This window comes from Chiloscyllium plagiosum, chromosome 23, assembly GCF_004010195.1.
Source record: "Chiloscyllium plagiosum isolate BGI_BamShark_2017 chromosome 23, ASM401019v2, whole genome shotgun sequence".
In the NCBI taxonomy this organism is placed as follows: domain Eukaryota; kingdom Metazoa; phylum Chordata; class Chondrichthyes; order Orectolobiformes; family Hemiscylliidae; genus Chiloscyllium; species Chiloscyllium plagiosum.
This window is the reverse complement of record NC_057732.1, coordinates 9,968,256-9,995,757: the sequence shown is the minus strand read 5'-3', so window position 1 is coordinate 9,995,757 and position 27,502 is coordinate 9,968,256. Positions and strand designations below refer to the sequence as shown.

General features: G+C 38.9%; 1 protein-coding gene across 17 annotated transcripts in view; it reads left to right on the top strand.

Moving 5' to 3' along the window:
• Window positions 1–27,502, top strand: part of plekha5 (pleckstrin homology domain containing, family A member 5) — a 344,620-nt gene that overhangs the window by 141,866 nt on the left and 175,252 nt on the right. Inside the window, exon 1 of one of the 17 annotated variants that reach the window (XM_043713477.1) lies at window positions 7,841–8,160. The exons of the other annotated variants lie outside the window; for them this stretch is intronic. The gene's annotated coding sequence lies outside the window, so the exon portion shown is untranslated. Of the gene's footprint in view, window positions 1–7,840; window positions 8,161–27,502 lie in introns of those variants that run through there. 17 annotated transcript variants of the gene reach the window in all.

Below are 27,502 nucleotides of genomic sequence, written 5' to 3'. Positions count from 1 at the left end.
AGGAAGGAGGGCAGGTCTGAAGACCACCTCGTGGGTCTGCTCCTGGGCCTGGCCAAACTGGCCATCAACAGGTCCAGGCAGCGGGCCGTGGAGGGGGCCGTTAGGGCCGACTGCCTGCCCCTCTTCCATGGTTACGTTAGGGCCCGGGTGTCCATGGAGAAGGAGCACGCGGTGCCCACCAACACCCTGGAGTTGTTCAGGGAGAGGTGGGCACCGCAGGGAGTGGAGTGCATTATTTCCCCCTCCAACTCTATTTTGATTTAGTCCTTACCCTCCCCTTCACTGTTTTGACCACACAGCATCGCCCTTTGACGTGAAGGGCAGTGCGTGTCATTGGCCACTCGGGTGCTTTCCTATCTTCCTGGTGGTGGAAATTGAATAAAGATTCGTGCACCTTGTGTCTCTCGCTGTATCTCACACCTGCACACACACACACACCATGGGTCCTGGGGAAAAATATAAGCACTACCGCAGTTAGGCGGTAGTGTGGGGGTAGAGAAAAAAAAATAAACAGGAGTGTGCCTACAGCCATACTAGTCTGAAAACGCCCGATATCGTGTGGTCTCAGAAGCTGAACAGACTCAAGTTTGGTTAGTACTTGGATGAGAGACTGCCTGGGAATACCAGGTATAAATAGGAGTGCCAGAGGTTATATTCACTCTGAGTTGGCTCTGAGGAAGCCAGACAATTGGGAAGTACTTTTAACTTGTAAATAAGGGGCGATTTGGTGCTGGTCTACCAGCCTCTGTGGAGTTCTTTCAACTTCTTCTTCTGTACTTCACTATTCCAGCCAGTCATGGGTGATCTCTGTGGTAGATGGAGAAGTGTCAAGAGGAATGTATTTTCATATTTAATTAATTTTCATGTGTCTTAGGCCATGATGATTTTGTGGAAGGAAAAAGCACACATGCAAAGCTCTTAAGATCCTTTTAGTTTAAGGAAGGTGGCCAGTCATTGCACTAAACTGTTCAAGTCAAGTTGCTTTGAATTGTTATTTTATTTTCAAATGTTAAGAAAAGTGAATTTGCCAGAAGGCCAGAATTGAGTTCGACTGAAACTGAGTGTCAAACAAAAATACACAAGTTGATAGACAATGAAGAAAGTGCTTCTGAGGTCTGCACATTGCATGATAGATAACTGATGCACAAATGCTCGAGAGACTTTGTTCTTCAGAGGGAGGAAAGAATTTCAGCTGTAGGATTTTGAGTTATCTATTTCACCCATCTCTTCATATTGAGGTAACAAAAAAAGTTTCCATGAATTTTTTTCTTCATGCAGTGCACTGTTACCTAAGGTTTTGGAATGAGCATCAACAAATTCAGTATGTTTAATTCTTTCAGAAAGCATGTCACAATTGAAATGTTATGCTAACAGTACTTAAGAAATCATCTTAAGTGTTTGATCTCAAGTAGTTATTTTTAGTATAAATAAACTGGGATGTATTTTAATACAAATTTTAATGTCGTCATTTGTTGCCTATCTCGATGCAAATGAGAATGTCGTGGCTGCCTTAAGAGTTGTCATTTTTCTACCAACTTGACCACAGAATGTGATTGAGAGAGGTTTTCAGAATTCTGCAGATGGTGAGTGATGTGTGAAATTGGATGATTTCATTGCAGTGTTGTGATGACTGAAGACTTGCATTGATGATGTGCAGTGTAAGAAATAGGGAGAACTCACAGGGTGGATAAAGGCCCTGGAATTATTTATAAGTGAATATTTAATTTGTAAATTGAAGGATGGTGGGCTATTACAACCCAGTGACAAATTGTCAGTTATGATGTGTAGATGGTAAATTGACATTAGTGCAGAATAGTGGTGGAAATGTCAAATACGAAATCATGGTGGAACAGAGATTAACCAATATATCTAAATAGAGCAAATAGTAGCAGTAATTTCGGATGGAATATTTTATCAATAATCTCCCACTCATTACTATCTTTTCCTCGATATACTAGAATTTAACAAGTACCTAAATAATTTTGATTGGTTGCTAATAGTATTTTACGTAAGTGCTGTATATGTTGTAATTCTATCTGGCTTTGAGATACAATGCAAACCACCAATGGTGAGAACTCCCATTTCATAAGTAGTTAAAAGAACACAGAATTGTGAACTTCAGTCTTAATTACATATGTATAATTTCCATCTGAGAAGGATACATATGCAAACATGTATTTAAATGTGTTTATCCTATTTATAGAGTCAGAGTAATATAACTGGAAACAGACCCTTTGATCCAACTGGTCTTTGCCAAACATAATCCCAGACTAAACTCGTCCCATCTGCCTGCTCCAGGTCCATATCCCTCCAAACATTTACTAGCCATGTACTTACCCAAGTGTTTTTTAAATGTTGTAACTGTGCTCATATCCAACACTTCCTCAGGAAGTTCATTGTACATGCGAACAACTCTGTGTAAAAGGTTTGCCTCTCATGGTCTTTTTAAAATCTCTGACCTTTCACCTTAAAATGTGCTCCCTGGTCTTGAAATTCCCATCGTAGGGGAAAAAAAACACCTACCATTAACCATATCTATACCCCTCTTACTTTAAAATATATAAATGCAAAAGTTAGACAAGCATGTAATAAAACCAGAATGGTTTTAATTAATGCTTTAAACATTCAAATAGATTACAATAAGCAGATGAGATGATTCCAGAAAAATATTGATGTTCTAAAACCCAACAGGAGTTCAGGCCATATTACATTTATTAATGAGTAATGAGCCCGATTTCATTAAACTAACCTGTGAGTGCTTATCTAATAATGATCATAAATATGATCAAGTTCAGTACTACATTAGAAAGAGAAAACTAAAACCAGTCGCTAAGATTTTAGCTTCAATTAAGCCTGACATTAATGGTAACAGACTGGAATTGTTCACAGTGAACTAGGCAAATCCATTAATGAGTTAAATGACTGAAATCAGTGGGAAGTGTTCAAAACAGCAGTGAGATGATACATAACCAATTTTAGTGGGCAAGAGTTGTCCTTGCCAAATAGAAAAACCCGGAATGATAATTGAGGTAAGGGATGATACAAAACCAAAAGAAAAAGCATATGGCAAAAATAGTGCATCCTGGTGAATGGGAGAATTACATAAGTCATAAAAGAGGTGGCATGGTGGCTCAGTGGTTAGCACAGTTGCTTCACAGTGCCAGGGACTCGTGTGCAATTCCATCCTGAGGCGACAGTGCAAACACAACACAGATATTCTCCCCATGTCTGCTTAAGTTTCCTCCTGGTGCTCTGGTTTCCTTCCATAGTCCAAAGATTTGTAGGTTTGGTAGATTAGTCATGCTAAATTGTCCCTTACTGTCCAGGAACATGCAGGCTAGATGGGTTAGCCATGGAACAATACAGAGTTGGATTTGGATGGGAAGCTCTTCGGACGATCAGTGTGAACTCACTGGGCCAAATGGTCAACTTTCACACTGTAGTGATTCTGTGAGATGGTCAGAATAGCAAAAGAAAATATTAAAAACTGCAAGGGGTATGGATTGTTGCAGTGTTTCTACTGTGATATTGTGAAAAAGCAGGTGTTTGAGAGTAATGTCAATCTCTTAAAAATTGACAATGATCGTGTATATGAAAATTAGTAAATGGCGGATTTATTTCATTTGCATTGGTATATATAGTGTCTGCGATTTCATACACTCATGCAGAAAATAATCAAAAAGGCTGATGGAATTCTAGCATTTAGACCTGGAGGTTTTGGTTGCCAAAAGTAGATGTCATGCAGCTTAAATTAGAACACTTTTGGACAATTTAGACTACCTGCTGTGATTGATCGATAGAGAGAAACTCCACTGGTTTGGAGAATGCCAAACGAGGGGGCATATCCTAAAAATTAGAGCTGGGTCTTTCAAACCAAAATTAGAAAGTCCTTTAGCCACTGTAGGTATTCTGTTCCTCATTTGGAACTCGGGGTCACTGTCTAACAATCAGGAGTTATTCATTTAAAACAGAAATTAGTTAAAAAGACAAATTCTGTCGGGTTGTGAGCCTTTGCAACTCTTGAGTTATCGAGGAGGCAAGCTGATTTTTGTTAAAGAGATAAGGGACAAAAGTGAGTCTGTGAAGCAGCATGTTTGAGGGGCAAAATGTTTCTCTATGTACATTCTTCTACATAAAGATACTTATTCAATTATAATTATCATTCAATTCCTCATACAGGTATTATGTTATCCTGCTGTTATTAAACACCAACTTGTCAGTGACATTAACCATTATTTCCTTGGAAACTGCACATGTAAACTTGTCCTGTTATATTTATATTTCCTATTCATCGAAGCACTGTCGTGCAGAGAAATCCCAATTACCTCCCTCCCAGGTCCTGGTTAGTTTGCAAATGGATTATTGTCTTGATCTGTTTGGGAAAGTGCACATCATAGAACTTTAAAGATGTAATCAAATCACACAAAATTCCCAATTTATCTGTTTGATACAACAAAAAACACTGACCAGGTTTCTGGTACTTAACAATAACAGTAACTCATTACAAATAAATCACTTCTAACCAGAGGAAAATATTCAAATGACTATGCTAGCTGAAACTGTCATCTCTTCTATAATCTCTTTCTGCATCTATGCAGGCAGACACAGACTCAAAGTAACATTGATATTGTGGGAGAGAAAAAAAATGGGGAAACACAGTTGAATACACTAGTCCACAGGATTTGACGGTGTCCCTTTTGCATCTTCTGACTGCTTCTGATCCAATTTCCTTATTTCCAAGGTGCTTTCAGTCCTTTGCTAAAATACAAGGCACTTGACATCTTAATTGTTCAGTTTTCAGTCACTGGTTAGAGACAGCAGCTTATTAAAAAATGGTGGGAGAAATTAGCTGTCTTTCAGTTGGTTATTTCACTGCAGAAAGAGAAAAAGATGCTGTCTTTTGCAGTCTGAAGACTGTCTATATTGTTCACACTCAAACTATTCACCTGCAAAAATGCCAATTAGAATTGTTGTCATGCTGATGACTCCTGGACCACAAAGCTAGTCCTATTTGAAAACCCAATCAGCAGTCTGTTTCTAGGCAAAGCTTGCTGTGAACACACCCTTGGTGCCAAAGGGTGTCAAACATCTTTCCCCAATGCCTTGAACAAAGCAACAGTGTACAGATATATAAAAATCCACTTTGTTTTCGAAGTGCAGCAACTCATTCCACTGTATCTTTTTCCCATTTTGGTCAACAATCCAACACAAAGAGGAATAATTAGATATGTTTTTTATGGTTATAAATATGAACATAAATTCAAGGTAAGTTCAGAATGTCATATTTAAAATTGGGATTCTATTAATTCTCCGATATTTGTCTCATTATTCCCGACTCACTCAGAGTCCTTCAGCTGAAGATTGTATTTTGTCTCCTAACATATCATGTAATGTGCTAAGTCTGACCTTTGCATATACATTTTGTCACTGTACTGAACACTTGTCATACTTGCCTATGATGTCTTTTTCTGTCACTATTGTCTCTCAACTATGCCTTCGTTTGATCTTTGTTTTAAACATTGTGTATAACTTGAGTAGAATTATGTCAGATCAGATATACAAACATAATCAACAAAATTGGCAGTAGAGGGATCAATGAGGTGAAAATTGGTGACAACAGTATTCTTGTTGAAATTTAACTCCTTTTTAAAATAATGTCATCATTTAATGTCTGACAGTGAAGAGAAAAATAGACCATTTACCTAAGCCAAGGATAACATGTAAGCAGAGGAGGGAAATCCATTGAGAGCAATGCATGCCTGGTTTGAGTCAATAAGGCAGCTGAAATGCTGAATGTAATGGAGAAGGGTTGGCGGATAATGGATTGTGATTAATAATTTTGAAAATAGAAGCAGTTTTGAGTTTGGCTGGTAAGGTGGCTCACTTGCTATGAGCAAGGCAGGATGTCATTACTTGAAGATGATGAGAGAGATTGGAATCCTCATCATTGTTCTTCATTGTCATCACCATCAGAAACTGTCTCTGTAAATGTCACTTCCTTTTATTAGATTAATGTAGCACCTGTCATACTCATTTCAAGGCTTCAATATTACTGGAGTACTGTGGCTCTATTATTATGTGATATGAAGAAACCTCAAAAGTCCCAGCATAAGTTTAAGTGTTGGGTATAGTGTCTCTAAAGAAGCTTTAAAAAGAATCCTTGTCATATGGGAGGAGCATGTGGAACTGTTGGATAATCCAAATATGACCTGTCCATGAGTTCTCAGTTGCGTATATTCTTACTGTCCCTTGTTAAGCAGCCATATCCAAGCCAATATATTGAAGCTATTCATATGTCACGCTGATTGAGAAGTGACTATGATTAGTTTCACTCCATTAAGGGTTAGTTTTAATTATTCTCTCAATGTTATACTTGTAGAGTTGGATACAAAAGATCTTGTGGTATTATTGATTTAAAAAAGTAGGGAATGTTTCCACTTTCCTCACTAAAATATGTCTTTCAACCATGAAAATATAAAAGTAGATAATGCCTTACATTTTCTTTTGTGTGACCTTGATATGCACAAATTAATTGTATTGACCTACACATGTTTGCACTTCAAATGCATTGCTTTGACTGTTGAGTAGTTTGGGATACCCTTATGATATGATCTGTTGAACAAATGTTGCTTTCTTTAACTTTTTCATCGTTTATTTGCAGTTTGTTTTGATTAATCTTCAAAAATAGGAACTCACCAGCCGCTTCATTTAATTAACCTTGTGAAATATGTTCTTGAAATTTAAACAGGAAGCTAGCAATATTTATTGTCTTCTGTGGTTGACTCTGATATCTTCCAGAAGTGATTTTCAAACACTGAAATTTTATAGAGCTCTTTAGTCATCATTCCTGCAGTAAAATATTTCTATCATGATTATTATTCAGTGCACATTTTCAAAAGTTTGTTTAGCTATCAAATATTAAGTACATGAATGAGGAAGTTTATATAATTTATCTTTGTCATTATTGAAGTTCATACTCTAAGGGTGCTGCCCTGTAAAATTTTGGCTTGTATAGAGAATAAAAATGAATAATAAGGAGAATAATGCTGTACATTATTGTGATTGAAATGCAGTGGTTTCCTTGACAAGTTTGAAAGCCTTCATGAAGAAGGAGATTAATGGTTAAGAGGCTCCTATGAGCCTCCATTAATTTATTTTAAACAAGCACAGAACTGTACAACATAATAAATAATGTAATTCTAGGCACACTCTTTCTGTGTTTCATCCTTGGTGAGTGTTGTGCTGGTAGCAAAGATTAGCAAGTCCCTGTTAGGGTAATATTCCATTTTTAAAAAATTATTTATGTTCAATTCCATGGTGGAGGGGGGAGCTGGATGGAAAGGCAATTAATATTCTAACTTTGCTCTAAGGAGATCAGGATCAGGATCACCAGTGATGGCTTTTATACAGTGGATTTCAGAAGCTTCCAAAATTTGCTCAGACTTCACAAGTTGCGGAATTATTGATGGTGAAAGTGTGAGTCCTTGAGGACCAGAACACCTTTTAGAGACCTTGCAGTAGCCCTGAAGACTTTCTTGAGACCCCAGTTTGAACAGAAGATGAACTCATATTGAAGTAATTTTTTATCCTCATCTTACTTCAAAATGGCACTGGATTATGGCGACAAAACACTCTTCTCTGTATCTGAAAGATGTATGTGACAATAAATAAAATGTTTGAAAATAGTAACATAGTAATAGTAATTGTAAAATAGAAATAATATGATAAGAACTAATATGATGCATTGTACACACAAACTCATGCTTTTCAGAAATGTCAATTTATAAGCTTGTTTTTTCTGGAACAAATTATATACTTGCATGGTATGAGAAGGCAAAACGTAGAGCTGTTCCATATAATGTCTTGTTGAAGTGACATCATCTGTGGTGTCGTGTTTCAATTTCTGCAAGTGGCTTGGCAGCTGTGATGCTTTATTTCCCTGTCTTAGGGCAACAGAGCACTCACTGGGGAAGCTCTTCAAAGAAACAGGATCCATTTCAGAACTTAGCAAATGCTGCAGCTTGACTGATGTCTGGAGCTCAGTAAAAGAGTTGAATTACCTTGAAAACAAAAGTCATACTTTGTGTTTTGATTCTGCTTCTACCTTGCTATTTGAGTTGCCTGAACTGAGCAGCAAACAGCAATGAATATGTAGAGAATGTAAGTATGATCACTTTAGCAATATCAGAAAGAAATAAAGTGGTTGCATCAGATATTTGCGTGCTGTACTAAGTTTGCTTAACATTTCTCATTGCAATCAAGGCTTGATGTTGGGTTTCAATTTAATTTAAGTATTAAAACTAATGTGTGTTAAACAATAGGTAGAAGAAAAAAGGTATGTACGTGGAATTTTAATGAAAGATCTTTGTTAAATTTTATGAAGCCTCAAATGGGTTTTAAATTTCGGAATTTGGTTATGAAAGAATGCTATTTAATTCACCTGAGGCATTTCTTTTTGATTGTGGCTGACATTAGGTTTTCTGCTTGTGTGATTTGATGTTAATGGCAAGGTACTACCTGGACTGATGTTTGACTTCTGACTGATATAGATCTGAAGGAGCAGTTCTTGTTTCACATTCGTGTTTGGCTAGATAAACCTTGTGGCAGTGGGCTGTCTCAATGTGATATCTTCTTCATATTTGTGAATTGGGCATCAACATTTTACGTTCAGTGATCTGTTCAAGATGACTGCAGTTGGACACCTCTAGACTGATTGTAATTTTCCATTTATGCATCAGAAGTCAGTATCTGGCATGGTTCATGCAGATTTGGATTGCCCATAAGTTTTTGTGGAAGATCCAAGTTGGAGGTTTTCTTTAGTATAAGTGTACAAAAGCATTGCAAGCAGAGGGGATGTAAAGGTATTGCATAGATGATTCTCTGGTAATGTACTACCTCATATTGGTAAATCACATTGATGTCTTTAGAATTAGCACAAGTCTACAATTTTTTGGTTTAGTTTACAAATTTCTGGTCTGCAAATTGCCATCTGTGGTGATAACTTACTCCAAGATTCCTTTTTTTTAAAGCACAGTGCCTTGGTAGAGTATCCAGGTTAAATTTAATCTTCTGATGCAATTTTTAGTCACTCGGTAAAAACCAAAGAAGGCTTTATTGTGAAATAGTTATAGTGTGTGCAATGCCATAAAATGGATGACTAGCTAACACTGTCTGCTGCCTATTTGTTTAAATGCCTATTCTCTTCAAAGGAAAATCTCTTAACTGTAATTTTTAAAAGTCTGTGACAAATCCTTTAAAACTGCATGTTTTCAAAACATGTAGGATGGGAAATAATTGAGAATCAGAAGACACGAATTCCATGCTTTGTTTATTTTTTCTCATTGTAATGTTATGCAACAGATTCTATTAAGTTTATTTCCAAATCAAAACATTTCAATTCATTCAAGAGAAAGATGTTAGTTTTGTGCTCCTGTAACCATTCCTAATCGACAATGTCCACTTGCCACAGTTATCAGGGTGAACACTATTTTTGTTACTATTTTTGTTTCAGAATGCAATAGTATACAATGTTAAGAGCCCTGGAGGTTTTCACTTTGATGCTTGTAATTTATAGGGTTGCAAGTATTTTCTCGTATTTCAAATGCGTCTGACTATCGTAAAAGCAGAAGCAAACCAAGCTCACTTCTTAAATTTTTGCTTTATGCCACCAAATCACTAATTATTACATTGATCTTATTAGTGCATGCATAAGTGATCAAAGCTGTAGCTATATCTGTACACTTGAGACGTGAGATTTTTGTTCAAATTTCTCAATCCTTGCCTTACCAATCTTGGGGACATTCATACTCTGGCATAGAACTACTCATTGTTCCCCATCCTTTGCTCTGCTATTGGCATGGCTTAACCATTATAGCTACCTCTTGCAAATAATCTTTGCCTTGCTTTTTATTTTTCTGCATTTAAAATTTGCGAAAGATATTTTCAATTCAATGATTTATTCGACTCCTTAATCTATTGTCATTTCCAGTGTATTAATTTGCATTTATCAGATCAGGGAAGTCATTTGGAATGTCTGATGATAGAGCCACAAAATAATATTTTGAGCAAGACAGAAGCATTTGCAGTGCATGAATCTTTGCTTTCTGGACATCATGTGATTGTCTCCTTTTAACTTTTAAGTACTCAGTATTTCTTGCATAGTTTTACCTTTCCTTCTACTCAAAACAGTGGTTGCTAGCGTACAGTTTCACTAGAACTCCAATCAGTAGCACCATAAGTGCCATAAGTTAGTGATTTGTTCAGCTAATAACAGTTACTTTGTACTTTTATTCACATATAACAAGATGCCAGATAATGATTGAGTTTTGGTGGTGCTGATGGAATCAGCGATACAACTATTTCCAATGCTGTCTGATAGTTGTTCAACCAGAATAGCCAAACGATACAGGGCATGCTGGATTTCTCCCTCTCTCTTACCCCTCCCTATCACTAGTAGCACAGGTCAAATTCATCACTTCAGAATTGTCCAGGCTGTAATAGTTAACTCATCTTGCACTCCAGGTATACAAGTTTTCTCACTGATCATTATTTTGAAGAAGGAAAGAGGAGTTCTTTATTGTTAAAGCTAGGATTAGCATGTTGCCTATCAGTCAGTTTTTGTTCCCCAATATAATTATATTTGCCTATTATGGCCTTTGTTCCAGGTAGCCTGTTGAGTTGTCCACCATTGCAGTGACTATGGCATCAAGTGGCTTTTATTTACTTTGACTGTGCTATGTCTGATGCATTACTTTCATCTTGTCTTTTTTTCTGGGAATCAACTATGATCACCTGGCAACGTGATCCGCTGACGACTTTTGGGTATTCCTGCCAAAATGAACTCTTCTTTCTCAATTTCTACTCTTGATTGATTCAATTGTGCTCTAAAGTACAATTGCTTGGTCTGAGGAAGAGGTTTGAAAAGCAGAACCAAGAGTAAAATAAGAAACTAATGGAGAAACACTCACCGCAATAAACTAATGATATATTCAGCTACTAACGACTACTTTGTAGTTTTATCCATGTATAACTATGAATTTTAAGTACCTTGATTGCAACATATGCTGTCCTCAATCATGTGTTGTACATGTTTGCTTTTGTTCCTACAGAATTGTTTCAATTATCTACACATATTGATGTAGGATACTCTACCCATGTGGTTCTCAGCATGAACCTTTTAATGCTTATTCTGGTGAACTGTTATTGTAGATTGCTTGCTCTGCAATTTCTATTTTTGTCACTTTTGTAACAATATGACCCAAAGCCAAGTATTAGAGATGAAAATTCTGATGAGAGCTACTGTTATGAGTTAAAACTTTAATTGGCACATTCTGCTGATTGAAATAAATTGGCAACTTTATAAAGACTGTTAAATACTGTCATGAGTAGGTGATGCTAGCAGTGGTTTGAATATATTCTGACACTGACTCCCACGCAGTTTTGACACTGACTCATGCTCACTGTACTTTGCTCCCACACACACAAAGCTGTTTTATCTGGCTTTTCAAAATCTGTGACAGAGAATACTCAGTAAAGAGAGTTTTTAATTACTGTTAGTGAACAAATAGTTTTTGGAGTAAGGCAGTAATTTCACAATATCCCTTGGACATGCAAAATCTTAAAGGTTAAGAACTGACGAGTGTTCGGTTTCAGGAAGAAACCTTTTCCCATTGCTGACGGAGATACTGAGTTGTCTTCATATGGCTATGTACTTTGTCTCAATTGATGTTTCTTATTAAAGCTTCCACAGAATTTTCCAGAAGTGTAATTTTCAGCATTTTAAAATTTTGTATTAAATGCCTAACTAGAGGGCACAATTGTCGATCTATTCTTGATTCCAAACAGCTATTAATAAATGTTTCTGTTTTTAAAATTAGTCTGAAGATCAAATAATGAATGGTTTAATTATTATAACTAAGTTAGTTCACCCAGAGAAACAAGTAGATACAAATAGTCCGTTGAGGGGCTATATAGTGTAGACAATGCACTGAGCTTTAGTTTTGCTACCAAGTGTATTTCGAACTTTATCCAATGCCCTTTGAAATCTATTACACAAGATCACCTGTATCACTTTCATCAAACCACTTAGAAAGAGATTGATTAAAATCATTTCTGGGTTTCATTTATTGTCCTGTACTTTCCCAAAAGCTAGTTCCCAAATGTCTATGAATACCCAGAACAGCAGAAATGGAAGCTTTCAAAATTAAAGCTGAGACATGAGTAGGCTAAATTTATGCTAAACACGAATGGATCAAAAAAGACATGCATTTTTCATTTTACCAAATTTAAACTTTGGTTGACTTAAAGGGAAAGTAAAATCAATGAGATTTAAAACTGACAAACAATTTGATCTTTTTAATTTCCAGCATGGTGGATTAAGTTCAAATTATACCAATGCATCTGTGAGTTTAGGCCAAGGTTTCTTGAACTATATGTTTGTCACTGTACAAAGTTTTTGTTCAAAGTGCAAAATAAGTTAAGCATAAGTCACAATCATTGTTTGTAAGGTATCTGGGCAGCATATATAACAATATATTTTCCCTGCATCTTGATACTGAGCTTATCTCAGTACCATTTTGTTTTAATGTATTGACAATGGTTAATGATTTCCCCAGACTAGACTACTCTTGTTATAAGAGAAAAGAACAAAAAAATCCAGTGCTGGTTTATTGCTTAGATTGCCGTTCAATGAGTCCGAGGTGGATTAAATAAAGAAGGATATTGAAGTACAGAAGGACAATGATTATGTGCCCAATGTCAGCTATGTAATCATACAGGACAGCTGTCATCAATAATCCATGTTGTCTGTATCAAAAATAAATGAAAATTGTTCAGCTTTAGAGTCATAGAGTCGTACAGCATAGAAATGGAGGCTTCAGCCAACTATGTCTATGCCAACTAAGAAACTACACCAATCCCATTTATTTGGACTTGGTCCATGGCATTTTAAGTACTCATCCAGATGCTTCTTAAATGTTGAAAGTATTTGCCTCCACAATCCTCTTAGGCAGCGCATTCCATATCTTTACTACCTTCTGAGTGAGAATTGTTTTTCTCAGATTTCCTCTATAGCACTTGCGCCTCACCTTAAATATATGCCTTCTGGTCTTAGCCATGTTTGCCATAGGGAAAGAGATTTTCACAATCTCCTTTGACTACACATTTCATAATTTTGTATACCTCAATCACATCCTTCCTCAGCCTCCTGTACTCCAAGGAAAACAAACTCAGACTATCCAGTCTCTCCACATAACTTGAGTCTTTTCAATTGAGCCAATATCTTGGCAAATCTCCTCTGCACCCTCTCCAATGCAATGACATCCTTCTGCTAGTGTTGTGATCAGAACTGTATACAGTTGTGGTCCATTTGTGGCCTGATCAATGTCTCATAAAGTCAGAACAAGACTTCCTTGATCCTGTATTATACACCCTGATTAATAAAGGCATGCATGCTGCTTTCACCACCCTGTCTACATGTGTTGAAAGTTAAAAATCACACAACACCAGGTTATAGTCCAACAGGTTTAAACCTGTTGGACGATAACCTGGTGTTGTGTGATTTTTAACTTTGTTCACCCCAGTCCAACACCGGCATCTCCGAATCATGACTACATGTGTTGACACCTTCAGGGATCTTTGGACTTGTACATCAAGGTCCCTTTGTTCCTCAGTACTCCCTAAGGACCTCCCAAAATGTATCACCTTACACTTATCAGAATTAAATTCTATCTGCCATTGTCTGCCCAATTTACCAGCTAATATCAGTCTGTAGCCTCAGAGCATCCTCTTCAGTATCATCAGCACCACCAGTTTTCATGTCACATATTAGTGAACTTGCTGTCCTGGATATTCGTTATTGTATAAAACAGTGGTCTCTGAAATATGATGCTAATGCTTTCCAACGTATCTATATTGTGCCAAGGATTAGATGAGTCCAGCAGATATAGGAAATTGCTTGATGCTGAATGCTCATTAGCATCAGCTATGAGTGTCAACATGAACTAATGAGTTGGCGAGATGTCTCCAAGGCGAATGCAGATTGTACCTAAACATTGGCTTGACAGTAGAAGACAGAGGGACGTTTTTCAGACTGGAGCCCTGTGACCAGTTTGGGCCACAAGGATCATTGTTGGGTTCACTGTTTTTTGGTGGCAGATGGAACTTAATTTAAGTAAATGCGAGTTGTTGCATTTTGGTAAAGGAAACCAGGTAGATCTTAAACAGTTAATGGTGAAACCCTGGGGAGTGTTGCCAAACAAAGAGACGGAGAGGTGCAGGTGCATAATTCCTTGAAATTGGAGTCATAACTAAATTGGTGATGAAGAAGGCATTTGGCATGTTTACCTTCATTGGTCATAACATTGAGTATAAGAGTTGGAATGTCATGGTGTGGTTTATTGGTGAGTCCTCTTCGACGGTACTCTTTAAAATTCTGATTGTCCTGCTATCAGAAGGATATAATTAAATTGGAGAGGATTCAGAGAAGATTTAGCAGGTTGTTGGTGGGACCGGAGAGTTTGAGCTATAGGGAGAGGCTGAATAGACTGGGGCTATTTTCCCTGGAGTGTCGGAGGTTGAGGGGTGACATTACAGATGTTTGAAAAATCATGAGGGGCATGGATAGGGTGAATAATCAAGATCTTTTCCGGATAGAAGGGAAGTACAAAACTAAAGGACATAGGTTTAAGGTGAGAGGTGAAAGGACATGAGGGGTAACTTTTCATAGAGCGGGTGATGTGTATGTGGAACTAACTGCCGGAGGAAGTGGAGGCTGGTACAGTTGCAATATTTAAAGGCTTCCGCATGGGTACATGAATAAGAAGGATTTTGAGGGTACTGGACCAAATGCTGGCAAATGGGACTTGGTCAGATTGGGATGTCTGGTGGGAGCAGATGAGTTGGACCAAAGATCTCTTTCCTTGCTGTATGACTCTGATTCTTTCCATTACACTTCAGAGTACTCATTTTGGAGGTCATGACGCCAGCCAGGGCAATACCTCAGCACAACCCTGATAAACACTGGCTGCTCTTTAGTGGTGCTCTTTAAATTAATATCATTGATGGGCATAAGCAGATGCCATCGAAATATCATGCAGCGTCTTGGTATTTTTGAAGACTGGTGAGAGCGTCTGTAAGGAGGAGCAAACCATATCTGTTTATGACGAGATTGGCTCCTACTGTTGGACACATCTCTCTGTTGGATATCCACAAGTTCTTTTTCCTTTGCAAGACCTCTGCTCTGGATTTTTTTATGATTGGTGACAGGAAGACAATATAGATTTAAGTCCTCAAAGTTATGACTCGGTTTGTGAAAGTGAACTTTTTTTTTTAGATTAGATTAGATTGCAGCGTGGAAACAGGCCCTTCGGCCCAACAAGTCCACACCGACCCGCCGAAGCGCACCCACCCATACCCCTACATTTACCCCTTACCTCACACTACGGGCAATTTAGCATGGCCAATTCACCTGACCTGCACATCTTTGGACTGTGGGAGGAAACCGGAGCACCCGGAGGAAACCCACACAGACACGGGGAGAACGTGCAAACTCCACACAGACAGTCGCCTGAGGCGGGAATTGAACCCGGGTCTCAGGTGCTGTGAGGCAGCAGTGCTAACCACTGTGCCACCATGCCGCCCACTTTTTTTTTTAACCCATGTAAGTGGGTGTTAATTTATTATTGTTAGTGAACATCTGTGTCCCGAGCAGGCCATACTATTTGGGGAGGGGATGGTAACAGGTGGCAACCTAATGGGAGGTGCAGAAGTGGAGAGAGGGCAGGTTCCTATAGACATAAGATCAATAGACTGCTGGATTCATGACTTCTTAATGCATGCTCTCAAAGGGAACTTGTAGGAATATCCTCATTTCCCAAAGCAATCCATGTTAAAGCCAGTGTTTGGGTGCTGCAGCCATTTCATACCTGTGGAAAAAAACAAGTAGAAGTTAAAATACTGTATTATGTAGTGCAGCACTATGCACTCCGACTTGTTGCAACTTGCAAAATAAAAGGACGCCCGCAACAGAACAGAAATGCAGACAATAGGATCTGCCTCTGCTTGGGAATGACCTGCTTCTGCAACAGCTGGTAAATCCATTGTGCAGTCATATATTTTAGTTCATTTAAGGGATGTGAGTACATTGGCTCAGCTAGTATGTAGTGTCTAAAGGACTGTTGAGACTCGACTGCGTTGTGATGGTTCTGGTGTCACATGTAGTCAAGGCCAGATAAAAAAGGAGAATTTTCTTCCTGAAAGGACCTTCCTGAACCAGATGATTTTTACGACAATTGGCAGTGGTTAAGTGGTTACTGTTAGACTAGCTGTTTTTCTTCCAGATATTTTGTTGAATTCATGTTTCAACATATTCCAGGCTCAGATTCAAACCCGTGTCCGTACATCATTAGCCTAGGATTCTGGCTTATTAGTCCAGTGAAATGTGACTGTATTATAGACCCCCTAATAATCAGATGGAAAGTGAGAAACAAACTTCTAAGGAGATCTCAGCTATGTGTAAGAATAATAGGGTGGTTATGGTAGGGGATTTTAACTTTCCAAACATAGACTGGGACTTCCATAGTGTTAAAGGTTTAGATAGAGAGGAATTTGTTAAGTGCATGAAAGACAATTTTCTGATTCAATATGTTGATGTACCTACTAGAGAAGATGCAAAACTCGACCTACACTTGGGAAATAAGGCAGGGCAGGTGACTGAGGTATCAGTGGGGGAGCACTTTGGGGCCAGCGACCATAATTCTATTAGATTAATGATGGAAAAGGATAGACCAGATCTAAAAGTTGAAGTTCTAAATTGGAGAAAGGCCAATTTTAATGGTATTAGGCAAGAACTTTCGAAAGCTGATTGGGGGCAGATCTTCACAGGTAAAGGGACGGATGGAAGATGGGAAGCCTTCAGAAATGAGATAATGAAAATTCAGAGAAAGTATATTCCTGTCAGGGTGAAAGGAAAGGCTGGTAAGTATAGGAAATGCTGGATGACTAAAGAAATTGAGGGTTTGGTTAAGGAAAAGAAGGAAGCATATGTAAGGTATAGACAGAATAGATCGAGTGAATGCTAAGAAGACTATAAAGACTGTAGTAGTATTCTTAAGAGGCAAATCAGGAGGCCAAAAAGGGGACATGAGATAGCTTTGGCTGAGAGAGATAAGGAGAATCCAAAGGGTTTTTACAAATACATTAAGGACAAAAGGGTAACTAGGGAGAGAATAGGACCCCTCAAAGATCAGCAAGGCGGCCTTTGTGTGGAGCCGCTGAAAATGGGGGCGATACAAAATGAGTATTTTGTATCAGTATTTACTGTGGAAAAGGATATGGAAGATATAGACAGTAGGGAAATAGATGGTGACCTCTTGCAAAATGTCCAGATTATAGAGGAGGAAGTGCTGTATGTCTTGAAACGGGTAAAAGTGGATAAATCTCCAGGACCTGATCAGGTGTACCCGAGAACTCTGTGGGAAGCTAGAGAAGTGATTGCTGGGCCCCTTGCTGAGATATTTGTATCATTGTTAGTGACAGGTGAGGTGCCGGAAGACTGGGGGGTGGCAAACGTGGTGCCACTGTTTAAGAAAGATGTTAAGGACAAGCCAGGGAACTATAGACCAGTGAGCCTGATGGTGGTGGGCAAGTTGTTGGAGGGAATTGTGAGGGACAAGATGTACATGTATTTAGAAAGGCAAGGACTGATTAGGGATAGTCAACATGGTTTTGTGCATGGGAAATTATGTCTCACAAACTAGATTGAGTTTTTTGAAGAAGTAACAAAGAGAATTGATGAGGGCTGAGCGGTAGATGTGATCTATATGGACTTCAGTAAGGCGTTCGATAAGGTTCCCCATGGGAGACTGATTAGCAAGGTTAGATCTCTCAGAATACAGGGAGAACTAGCCATTTGGATACAAAATTGGCTCAATGGTAGAAGACTGAGGGTGGTGGTGGAGGGTTGTTTTTCAGACTGGAGGCCTGTGACCAGTGGAGTGTCACAAGGATCGGTGCTGGGTCCTCTACTTTTTGTCATTTACATAAATGATTTGGATGCAAGCATAAGCGGTACAGTTAGTAAGTTTGCAGATGATACCAAAATTGGAAGTGGTGGACAGCGAAGAGGGATACCTCAGATTACAACAGGATCTGGATCAGATGGGTCAATGGGCTAAGAAGTGGCAGATGGAGTTTAATTCAGATAAATGCGAGGTACTGCATTTTGGGAAAGCAAATCTTAGCAGGACTTATACACTTAATGGTAAGGTCCTAGGGAGTGTTGCTGAACTAAGAGACCTTGGAGTGCAGGTTCATAGCTCCTTGAAAATGGAGTCGCAGGTGGATCGGATAGAGAAGAAGGCGTTTGGTATGCTTTATGTTATTAGTCAGAGTATTGAGTACAGGAGTTGGGAGGTCATGTTGCGGCTGTACAGGACACTGTTGGAAAATTACGTGCAATTCTGGTCTCCTTCCTATTGGAAAGATGTTGAAAGGGTTCAGAAAAGATTTACAAAGGTGTTGCCAGGATTGGAGGATTTGAGCTATATGGAGGGGCTAAACAGACTGGGGCTGTATTCCCTGGAGCGTTGGAGGCTGATGGGTGACCTTATAGAGGTTTACAAAATTATGAGGGGCATAAATAGACAAAGTCTTTTCCCAGGGGTCGGGGAGTCCAGTACTAGAAGGCATGGGTTTAGGGTGAGAGGGGAAAGATATAAAAGAGATCTGAGGGGCAACTTTTTCACACAGAGGGTGGTATGGGTATGGGATGAGCTGCCACAGGAAGTGGTGGAGGCTGGTACAATTGGAACATTTAAGAGGCATTTGGATGAGAATATGAATAGGAAGGGTTTAGAGGGATATGGGCAGAGTGCTGGCAGGTGGGACTAGATTGGGTTGGGATATCTGGTTGGCATGGACAGGTTGCACTGAAGGGTCTGTTTCCATGCTGAATATCTCTATGACTCTGACTCTATGACATTATCACCATGCATGATGTGTTCCATGCCTAACTAGGTTGCGTGTGTATAGTGCCTCTTTGAATATTTAAATGGACAACTCCTCAAGTTTCACTCGTGCTTCAGCATTCCTAGTCCTGATTGTTGATCACCCACTGCAGAGGAGTGGATAGGACAGCAAGGTTCCTGCTTAGACCGCTCCTGAACCTGACCAAGCTGGTCAGATATCCGTTGGGTGAGGTGGGTCATTCAGCCTGACTGGTATGTCATGCAGCAGGTGCATGCAGTGTCTAAAGTACTTGCAGCTTTGAAGCATTTTATGATTGATTGAATGCTGTAAGTCTTGGAGTGCTTTACCTCCTCCAAAATGGTACTTCAATTGAAATTTGAGTTTTCTTTGGAGCTTTGGTTTCAATTACAGTGCCTCACATTTGTAGTTTTTAGCTGCTAGGCCTGGTTGTTCAGTTAATTATTAATCAGCTTTATTTACTCAACAGAATGTGAAAAGGAGTTCTTCTGGAGTATTGGTAATGTCCCTACCTCTGAGCCAGAAGATCTGGGTTCAAGTGGCATCTGCTGTAGATGTGTGTAATAACATTTCTCTATAGGTTGTTTAGAAAATATCAAAAACACAACTGGGACACAGGTTATTGATCAGTACAAGGAAGATGTCTGTATTATTGCATTCTGTAAAGAAATTTGAATCAAGAAAAGCATCCATGTTTAGCTTCATAACTTCACCATCTGGCTCAGTGCAATTAGCAATGGTGACACTAAAACCTTTCATTTGCTAGAACAAAGGACAACAAAGCTATATATGGAACTATTGCTAGACACAGTACAAGATTAACTCAGTATGCTTATAGTCACATGATTGGTCACTTGTTCCAGTTTTTGTCAAGGTATGATCCTATGCGTGACTTAATGTTTGATCTTGGCACAGCATGTATTTAGGGGGTCGGGGGTGGGAAGTGCTGTTACCTAGCTGTCAAAATTTTATGGTCTTGAAAGTCATTTGAAAATTGTTTATCTAAATATTTAACAGTTTTAACTGGATGGATGTTGGAGAGACTCTTGGAGCTTTGGTTATACAATACAATACAGCATAGCACATGAACAGGTCCTTCCACCCATCAAACTTGCGCTGAGGTTCTTATAATGTGGCCCTGTTGCAAATTTAGGGTGGAGCTAGATTTATTAAAAAATCACATGATCTAGTTAGATATTATGTCTCTTTCAATTTTAAGAGTGACTACTATTAAGTCACAATGTTGTCTCAGTCTTTTGTATGTCTTAAATAATCCTCATTGACATGAACAAATAAAACTTGCATTATAACTGAGGAAAAAATTGTTCTTTGTTGTTCCTCTAAATCCTGTGGATTAATATTTACCACATTATGAATGATTTTCCGCAGCTGTTCATTTAAATCTTGTTGTGGAGGAAGTGTTAGCAACCTCCTCCCTGTACTGTCACAATTCTGTAATTATATGTAATAATGTGTTTCTTAAATGGGGAAGTACTTTGTTAGTTTCAGTTGTCAATTGGTAAATTATTGTAAACTAGCTATGCTAAATTTTTTATTCTGATCATTGACATTGCCCACAGTGCTCTGCTTTAGTGTGATTACACAAGTTGTGGAAGTTACAGAATGTAGAAAAATGTATATAGTACATTAATTTTCTACATAGAAAGACTCTACTTGTCTGTTCCGAGAGATATAGTCTTTGGGTTTAACATCTGCCATCAGAATCAATCAATAGTCAACAGATGAATAAGGCCACCACTTCCCCAAAACGTACCTGAAGTCACACTTCCCTTCACAGAATTATTTCCATTACCTTCACAGTTAGTTCCTTTCCTTTAAATTTGTCTTATTTGAAACAATTTTTTTCATTAGAAAAAAATCTGCATAATGGACCTTCACAATGAAAATGTACAAGATTTTCATTTCTCTTTGGAGTAAAATAATTGCTTTAATTTTGTTTTTGAACTTTTCACATTTGACGACATGAAATCTTGCTACACTGTTTTCATTGAATATGTATGATTTGGCAGGTTTTTGACTACTTCAAAGCAGCAAGACAGTATTTATTTTGCAAGGAGTAATAGTTGTCAAATTTGGTGTTGAAACAAAATGAAACAAAATCACTGAGATTGAAGTAATCTCACAAAGGAATTTTATTTACTGGTCAGTTTTAGTTTTGAGAAGGTAAGATGTCATGAGTAAATGTTTCTTAAGTTTTTGTGCAAAATTTGTTCTTTTATTGGTGAAGTGCACAGTGTTTTGAGATAATAGAGCCCAGAAATGTTTAACATTGAAGGTGTTTTTTTTCTGACAATAGGTATGACAAGTCTGTACAAAGTCTTGCTTCTTCCATGAAGAAAACGTGAAGATACATAGATTGTGTTCTTTCTGGAGAATTCGTATTTGAAGTTTTTGTATTTAAATTACACTTTCTGGAAGGATGAGTTGGATTGTGATTTAAAAATTTTCAGCATGCTGAATCTGGTAGCAGTGTAACTCAAACTGTTATTTTTTTAAAAATGCATTGCTATTGTAATTGCATGAAATACTTTGTATTGTGTATCTGTAGCTTCACTACTTTGATGCAGGAGCTGTTAATTAGTATGAAATACTACAGCAGATGTTTTGCCTTGAGCTCCGATAGTTGGCTTTTCAATATTTAGGAGGCATTGAAAATGAGTTGCAACATTGTTCCAATGTTTTGCAATAATCATGACCATGCAAACTTTTACATAGTGTTATTGGAGCCCTTATAATAGGTAGTTTCGGGGCTTGAAAGCCTTTTCAGGTGATAACTGCTTTGGATAGGCTTCTGCCTAATCCTTCAGTTTAAAATTTTAATGATTCTGAGTCGAAGCTCATTTTGAGAAAATGCTGACCCACCCTCTATGCTTCAGTGATGACCATTATTTTCGACCTCAAGTATGTAAAAATTAAAGCTTCCAGGCTAGCATTTAGTTTTGGATAGGATCGGAAATACTTTCAGATTCTCAAAACAGATGTCCTGGGGCTGGAGCTGGAAGAGCGAGAATTTAAACGTAACAATTGTATCTATACAGCATCATATAACAATCAAAAACATCCCAAGATCCTTCCTGGATTGCCATCAAGCAGTAGTCACAAAACATGAGTCAGCTGCCAAAGAGAAGGATAAAGCATTTTAAAGCAGCACTATTGGAGAATTCCAAGTAAAGAGCAAAATAGAGGTTGATGGAGAAATAAACATAGCCTGAAAAACTGAAGCTGAGAGATAGAATTAGGGATTGAGAAGTAAAATAGAAAAAAGCAGGACCATGACGCACTTTCGACTTGAGGACAAAGATTCTGATCTTATCACTGGGGACAGGAAGATGATGGAGACCAGCAGGGATGGATGTGACAGAAGAAAATAACTTGATGAAATACTGGTGAAGACTACAATTCTGCACAAGTTGGAGATTACATAGGGGAACCGTGAAAAGGACACTGGATAAAATTAAGCCCAGAGATAATCATACATAGTGAAGATTATGTGGAGGTGACAGGGAATTAGGAATCCATGATGCATTGAATTAAAATCCAGGCTCTAACAGTAAAAATACAGTCTTCCGAAATCATGCCATCAGCACTCTTTCTTCATAAGCTGCTGTTCTTCCACTACCACAAGTATCTATTAGCTTTTGAGTGTAACATGGTTGAACTCGGGCACAATTGTTAGGTGTTTTACACCCGAGATGTAATTCGTACACACCAACTTCTACAAACAGTTAAAGTTTATTAAAGCTTATATAAGCTAGGTGACCCCTTTGACCCTCTTGGCAGGCGTGTGAAGTCGAGTCAGAGAGGCACTGGACAAAGAAAACACATCCCCTTTTATACAAGTCAGTTGGTAATGCTCACAGATACTCTGGTCACTCCTCCATAGCCACATGCCACTCAAGACAGCCTCCAGCCTCACAGTCACATTTTACCCCATGTACAATGGTAGAATGAGATCATCCTCAGAGATAATGTAAATTAAACGCCCTCATCCTGAGGAATCGTTATGCAGACGATTTCTTGACTTAGTGATTGCCCAAGACAATGTAGGTGTGACTTACCTAGCTTCGGGGGATGGCTAGAAAGCATTTCTGAATTGAAGAGATCGAATGATAGTTTAATTTTATAATAGTTGGGGAAGTGGTAGCAAATGACTGTCTAATTGGAGTGGGGATCATTCGTATTTTGGCATGACTGTCGTCCTCGCCCACTTCGAGAATGTTCACTCAGTGTAGTTTAACCCTTTAATATTACATTAAAGTCCAGAGAGATATTCAGATTTAATCTTTTAACATTACACAGTGACCTTTCCTAACAATCAAACTGGTGCTATCAAACAAGCAAATTGACAGTCTCTAGTCGTTGTCAATGTTCACCAAGTACAGGTCATTCTGCTGTAAACGCTTTCTGCTCATTTTGTTTATGCGAATTCCCAAAACACAATTGACGAATTGGGGTCACTGTTTCTATAGCACCAACTTTTAAAACATGTATTGGTTATAACATGATTCTGGCTCCAGTAGTTTAAATGATGCAGCTTTATATGATTTTCTTATTACACGGGGTTGCACGAGAACGGAACTACCACATTATAGCAGAACTGACTGTAATCTCTCTGCATTATGCATTATACATTAATTGTTTCCACACCTGTTTGCTACCTATAGCCTTGCTTCTTCAACAGACAAAAGCCACATTTTTTTGAACCTCATTTCAAAACGTTCCCCAGTAACCTAGTTGCAGACCCGAACAACCAAATCTACTCTGGCATAAATAGTAATTGTGCTTGGATTGTGACAGAGGTAATGGATAAATACATTGCAAAAATCAAAGAACAGGTCAGCACAGGAGCAGGCCCTTTGTCCCATCATGACTAAGATGAAAAATGATGGCTTTCTGAACTAAAAACCTTTTGTGTCTATCATCGAATCAAATTTCTGTAAAGCTATTGCATCTGTCTCCTGCAGCTCCCCTGGCAGAAGATTCCAGGCACTTACCATCCTCCGCATAAAAAAAATGCCTCTCACAGCTCCTTTAAACCTAATCCCTTTACTCTAAACCTATTTCCCCGAGTAATTGACATTTCTATCCTGAAAAAGAGAATTGTGACTATCCATTCTATCCACGCCTCCCATAATTCTGTAAACTTCTATTCGGTTGCCCCTCATCCTTCAACCTTCAAGTGTCCATCTTCCCTCATAGCTATATCCCCCAAACCAGACCCAATTCAGGTTTCTGTACCCTATCCAAGCCCTCCATGTCCTTCTGGGAGTGTGGCGACCAGAACTGAACACAATATTCTAAATGTGGCCTAATTGAAGTTCCATTCAGTTGCAACATGACTTGCCAATTTTTATTCTGTGGCCTGACCAATGAAGGCAAGCATGCCATATGCTTTCTTGATCTTCTTATCCACTTGGGTTGCCAATGTCAGGGAACTGTGGACTCTGTATGCTAAGGTCTCTCTATGTTGATGCTGCTATGGATTCTGCTATTTATTGTATACGTTTCTCTTGCATTAGGTCTTCCAAAATGCATCACTTCAATTAAATTCCATCTGCCATTTCTCTACCCAAATCTGCAGCCTATCCATATCCTGCTATATCATCTGGCAATCTTCCTGACTCTCCATAGTTCTCCCAATCTTTGTGTCATTTGCACACTTGTTAAACAGACCACCTACATTCTCCTCTAAATCATATTTATATATATATAAAACAAAAATAGGGGCCGCAGCACTGATCCCTGTGGAACACCCTGGTCATAGATCTCCAATCTGGAAAACACCATTCCACTACAACTCTGTCTTCTGTGGCTAAGCCTGTTCTGTATCCTTCTTACCAGCTCACCATGGATCCCATGTGATTTCACCTTTTGTATCAACCAGCCATGAAGGACCATGCCAAAGGCCTTGCTAAAGTCCATGAATCATCTTTGTTATTTGCTCAAAAAAAATCCCTCCATAAAGCCATGCTGCTAACCGTTAATAAGTGCATATTTTTGCCAATGTGTATAAATATTATGCTTAAGAATAATTTCCTTCCCACTAATGTACAGCCTATAATTTCCATGGCGAGTTTTGAGAACATTTGTAGCTCAGGTTGAGGTTCTGGATGTAGGTTTGCTCGCTGAGCTGGGAGGTTCATATCGTCACCCTACTAAGTAACATCTTCAGTGGGCCTCAGGTGAAGCAGTGTACATGATTCCTGCTTTCTGTTTGTAATGTTTGGGTTGGTGATGTTATTTCCTGTGGTGAAGTCACTTCCTACTCCTTTTCTCAGGGGGTGGTAGATGGGGTCTAACTTGATGTGTTTGTTGATAGAGTTCTGGTTGGAATGCCATGCTTCTAGGAATTCTTGTGTATGTCTCTGTTTGGCTTGTCCTAAGATGGATGTGTTCTCCCAGTCGAAATGGTGTCCTTCCTTATCTGTATGTAAGGATACTAGAGGGTCATGTCGTTTTGTGGCTAATTGGCATTCATGTATCCTGGTGGCTAGTTTTCTGCCAGTTTGTCCAATGTAGTGTTTGTTACAGTCCTTGCACGGTATTTGCAAATGACATTAGATTTGCTTATTGTAATTTCCATGATATTGTCTGTTGCCTTTCTTAAACAAAGGAACAACGTTGTCTCTTCTCCTTTCCTCTATGTCCTTTCCTGTGATTTTAAGAGGGTATCAAGATTTTATACAAGGCTCCAAAAATATTCTCACTCATCCGTCTTAGCATTCTGGAATAGATCCCATCAGATCCTGGAACTTGTCTACCTTAATGCTTTCCAAAACACCCAATATCACCACCTATTTAACATTAACATGCCCTAGAATATCAACATACCTATCCATTGCATCCTTCTCTTTTTGTGAATACACATGCAAGGTATTCATTAAGGACTTCACCCACTTCCTCTGGCTCTATGCATAAATTCCCTGCTTTGTCCTTGAGTGGACATGCTGTTTGCCTACCTTAAGTATGTATAAAATGCTTTGGGATTTTCCTTAACCCTGTACACCAAAGACATCTCAATGGTGCCTTTTCACACTCCTAATTCTTTGTTTGAGATCTTTAATGCTGTCTTTGTATTCTTCAAGGAGTCTGTCTATCTTCAGTTTCCTAAACCTTATACATGTCACCTTTTTCATAAGTGCTCAATTTGTCTTGTCATCCAAGGTTCCCAAATATTGTCAACCTTATCCTTCATTTTCACAGGAATATTCTAGTCTTGAACTTTAATCAACTCTCCTTTTAAAAGATTTCCATATACCAGATGTGGTATTACCTTCAAACAGCCACCCCCAGTTCCTACCTAATACTTTAACATTGCCCCAATTTAACCTGTTCAGAAATGCTATTACACACCTGTGGAGCAGGTAGGATTTGGATCCGGATCTCCCGGTCTGGGTTTGAGACACAGACACTGCACCATAAGAGGGCACTAAAAACACACCGTCAGTTGTGCACTGCCCAGCTCAGATATACCACATACTCCACCTGGAGTAATGAACCTTGGTAAATACTTTGATTTGATTACTCTTCTTACCCTTATCTATAAAATTTTAAAATTACAGAATTATGGTCACTGTTAATGAAATGCTCCCCCACTGAAATCTTGATCATCTGGCCAGACTCATTGCTGAATTCAATGTCTCGTATGGCCCTTTCCCTATTTGGACTGTTTACAAATTGTTTGAGAAATGCAAGTGCACATGCATCCCCTTGGCCAAGCCAAGCTCAGCCCCTAGCATGAGAGAGTCCCAATCAATAAAGGGTAAGTTACAATTGCCCACCATAACAATCACAACCCTGTTGTTTTTGCATGTTTGGATAAGCTGTCCACAGATTTGTTCCTCTATCACCGCTTAGCTGTTGGGAGGCCTGTGGTACAGTCCCATCAAAATGATTGCACCTGTCCTGTTCCAGAGCTCTACCCATATGACCTTGCTGGATGAGTCCTCCACGCTCTCTTAAAAGTAATATAACTCCCCCACATTTTTGACAGTCCTCTCAATCTCTCATCAGATATCTAAATCTTGGGACTCCAGGGTGTCAGGCTTGTCCCCACCTAAACAAGTTTCTGTAATAGCTACAACATCATAGTTTTTTGTATTAATCCAAGGGGAAAGTGAGGACTGCAGATGCTGGATTAATACAGAGCTGAAAATGTTTTGCTGGAAAAGCGCAGCAGGTCAGGCAGCATCCAAGGAGCAGGAGAATCGACTTTTCGGGCATGAGCCCTTCTTCAGGAATGAGGAAAGTGTGTCCAGCAGGCTAAGATAAAAGGTAGGGAGGAGGGGCTTGGGGGAGGGGCGTTGGAAATGCGATAGGTGGAAGGAGGTCAAGGTGCGGGTGATAGGCCGGAGTGGGGGTCAGGAAGAAGATTTCAGGTTAGGAAGGTGGTGCTGAGTTCGAGGGTTGGGACTGAGACAAGGTGGGGGGAGTGGAAATGAGGAAACTGGAGAAATTTGAGTTCATCCCTTGTGGTTGGAGAGTTCCCGGGCGGGAG